Source organism: Felis catus, chromosome B2 (assembly GCF_018350175.1).
Source record: "Felis catus isolate Fca126 chromosome B2, F.catus_Fca126_mat1.0, whole genome shotgun sequence".
Classification (NCBI taxonomy): domain Eukaryota; kingdom Metazoa; phylum Chordata; class Mammalia; order Carnivora; family Felidae; genus Felis; species Felis catus.
The window spans coordinates 22513141-22517280 of NC_058372.1; the positions used below are offsets into that span (position 1 = coordinate 22513141).

The 4140-nt window shown below is 37.1% G+C and overlaps 1 pseudogene; it reads left to right on the plus strand.

The window, feature by feature from the left end:
- The first annotated feature begins 3213 nt into the window (after nucleotides 1–3213).
- On the plus strand, nucleotides 3214–3645 carry LOC101100963 (annotated as a pseudogene).
- The last annotated feature ends 495 nt before the right edge of the window (nucleotides 3646–4140 follow it).

Consider the following 4140-nt stretch of genomic DNA (forward strand, 5'->3'; position numbering starts at 1 on the left):
TCTACATAAGCACAGTACTCAGGGTGTTTCCCATGGGAGTACAGGTTAACATTTCTTTCTTTTTTTGAGAGAGAGAGCAAGAGAAAGCGAGAGAGAGTATGAGTAGGAAAGAGGGCAGAAGGAGAGAGAGAGAATCTCAAGCTGGTTCCATGCTCAGCATGGAGCCCAATACAAGGCTCAATCCCATGACCATGGCACCATGACCTGAGCTAAAATCAAAAGTCAGACACTCAATCAACTGAGCCACCCAGGTGTCCCAAAAGAAAGGTCTAACTTTTTAAAGTAGATCCACTCCCAGTATGGAGCCCACTGTGGGGTTTGAACTCATGACCCTGAGATCAAGATCTGAGCTGAGATCAAGAGTCAGATGCTTGACCAACTGAGCCACCCAGGCACCCCTGCAGGCTGACCATTCTGAGACCACTATACATGTATACTAGAACTGAACAATTAAGTAACTGGGTTAGAGATGGTAGGAGTAATGTTTCTCATTGTTGGAGTGAGAGGTTACAGAGAAGCATGGGGAGGAGGTCAAAAAGATCTATATGGTAATGGATTAGAGTTGTAGACATTAGTATGAACTCACATTTGACTTAATGACTTAGCACAAATGGTTACATAGCCAAATATTTATACATCTGTGCATATGCACATATATTTTATATGTATTTTATTGCTAAATCAGATGAAAGAGCCTGGAAGAATTAACACCTCGGTTGCAGCAAGCACACCAAGTGCTTAGATTTTGGTTTCTAATACCATTCTACAATAAAAGGAACCAGAATTCCTTAAAGAAATAGTTGATTCTAGGACAGGGGTGGAAAATAGATAAGATGATCCTGGAGCATTTGTATGCCAGAAAGCAAAGAAGTGCTCCAATAAAAAAAAGAAAAAAAAAAAAAAAGGCCAACAACTATGGGGTATTTAAAGGCACACCAGACCCAACTGAAACAGTTCACAGCAGTGAAAGTTTAACAATTTGAGCAATAAAATAAGTAAAGTAGTATTTAACACTGTGAAATCATAAGTTAAATATCAGTGAGTCCTCACTAATGGGGGGGAGAAAGGCTTTCATAAGTGAATAAGTGAACAACAAAATACAAATATTCCATGCAGAAAAATTCCAAATAATTTATGTAGATACTGTCAAAGAGGTCGAGCATAATCCACACTCCTCAAGTGTGGGCTGTGCATAATGGCTTCTTGACAAAGAGGATGAAGGGAAAAGGATACAAAAGGAGTCACTTTATAGTGGAGAAACCTCAAAAACACTACCTCTACCAGATGATCAAGATTAACATGGGCAGTGATTAAGTCATCATCTTAGTTCAGGCTGCCATAATGAAATACCATAGACCAATGGCTTAAACAACCGAAATTTGTTTCTCAAAGTTCTGGATGTTGGGAAGTCCAAGGTCAAGATTCCAGAAAGGTAGATTTCATTCTGAGGTCTTTTCTCTTACCTTGTAGGTAGCTACTTTCTTACTCAGTGCTCATTTTACTCATTCTTCCTCCCCAAGTGTTTGTGCACAGTTGGGGAGAAAGAAAGAGTAAAATCTCTGGTGCCTCTTTATTAAGACATTAATACTATAATGAGGGTCTTTCCCTCTTGATCTCATCTAACCCTAGTTATTTCCCAAAAATCCCATCTCCAAATACTATCACATTGGGAGTTAGGGCTTTGACATATGAGTTTGAGGGGGACACAACATTCAGCCCATTGCATACATGTTGATAGTAAGTGATAAGAATGGCACTTTACCTCCATGGTCTTATTCTCAAAACCTCTTAACTACAGACTAGTCATAAGGAAAACATAAGAAAAATCTCAATTTAAGGAGAGTATATAAAACACCTGACCAGTAATCAATCCTCAAACCTGTCACGGTCATCAAAAACAAAGAAAGTCTGAGAAACAGCCATAGCCATGATGATCCAAAGAGCTATAACAACTAAACATCATGTGGTATCCTAAGTGGGGTTCTAGAACAGCAAAAGAACATGAGGTAAAGACAAAGGAAATCTGAATAAAATATGACCTTTAATAATTATAAGAAATATACCATATCTATGTAAGATGTTAACAATAGGAGAAAGTGGGTGTGTAGTATATGGTAATTCTCTGTACTGCCTGAACAATTTTTTCTGTAAATCTGTTCAAAACTAAACATTTCTAAAAGTAAAACTTTGATGAGAATGGAGCTAGAATGTATTATGCTAAGCGAAATAAGTCAATCAGAGAAAGACAAATACTATATGATTTCACTCACATGTGGAATTTAAAAAACAAAACAGGTGAACATATGGGAAGCGGGACAAAAAGAGAAGAGAAGGAAACAAACCACAAAAGACCTTTAATGATAGAGAACAAACTGAGGGTTGATGGAGGGAAGAGAGTGGGGGATGGGCTAGTTGGGTGATGGGTACTAAGGAGGGCACTTGTGATGAGCACTGGATGTTGTATGTAAGTGATGAATCACTGAATTCTACCCTTGAAACCAATACTGCACTATATGTTAACTAAAATTTAAATTTATAAAAGGAAAAAAATAAAATAAAAATTTATTAAAAAGAAGACTCTGCTAGAAATTCTTCTACAATTGTTTTTAAGAATAATGATCAATGGGATACCAGGGTGAGTCAGTTGGTTAAGCATCTGACTCTTGATTTCGGTTCAGGTCATGATCTTGTGGTTCACGGGATCAAGCCCTGAGTTGGGTTCTGTGCAGACAGCACAGAGCCTGCTTGGGATTCTGTCTGTCCCTCTCTCTCTTCCCTTTCCCCCACTTGTGCTCTTTCTCTAAATAAATAAACTTTAAAAAGAATAATGGTTAAAATTAAAAATTTACTGGATTAGTTTAACAACAATATAGATACAGATAAAGAGAGAATTTATGAAATGGAAAATAGAAGGAAATACATAAAATGAGACATGGTAAAACAAAAGGATGGAAATATGAAAGAGTAACCCATAGAACATTTGGGGAAGGGTGGGAGGGCAATATATGCATACTTAGAAAAGAAGCAATAATTGAAGAGATAGTGGCATTAAAACACAGACGTCTTAAGGAGCCCAAGCAGAACAGTTTAAAAATGCATAAGATGGCAGGCTTGCAGTGAGTGGCTATCAGGAATGAAAACAGGTATGCCTGGAAAAGCAGTTTCTCTTCAAATCATTTCTTTCATGCCACTTGATAAGCATCTTGATTCACCATGGCATTAGCATCAGTAAAATGGGTGATACCAACTATAACTATCTAGAAACATTTATTTCCAATTCAAAACAGAGATTTATATTGTGTTTGTCATAAATCTACATATTCTCCTCTTCCAGATGACTATAATTGCAAAGTAGAGCTTGCTTTGACATCTGATGGCAGGACAATAGTATGATACCACCCTTCTGTGGACATTCCATATGAACCTATAAAACCTATCCCTCAGCCAGATCCTGTACATAATAATGAAGGAACACATGATCAAGTGCTGAAAACCATATTAGAAGAAAAAAATGAACACTTTGAGCAAGGACCAATGATAGAAGAACTTAGCGAAATGTTCTTCACTACTTAGCACCATCGGTATCCTCATAGAATGTATCATAGATTCAGTCATAGGAAACTGGATCCACCAAAAGACAGATGATATTGAGATTTTCAGGAACTAAAAGGATGTTATCTTGTATCTCATTTGCCATATGACAAAATGCAATTATGTTCACTGTTATGTAGCAAGACAATAATAAAATATTTTTTCAGAAAGAAAGAAAGAAAGAAAGAAAGAAAGAAAGAAAGAAAGTCAAACCAAAGCGCATGATGAAAATCCAAAAAACAAAGACAAAGAAAAAAGTAGCTAACACAGCTAGAAAATAAATACTAATGGTGATCAAAAGAATAACAGTTAAGAATAATGACCCTCAACAGAAACAAGTCAGCAGGTAATGAGGTATTTATAAAACTCAGAAAAAAACTGGCAAGCTAGAATTGTATATTGGAAGAAAATATCCTTCAAGAATAAAAGTGAAATAAGGGTGCCTGAATGGCTCAGTCCGTTAAGCATCTGATTTCAGCTCAAGTCATGACAGTTTGTGGGTTCGAGCCCCACGTCTGGCTCTGTGCTGACAGCTCAGAGCCTCGAGCC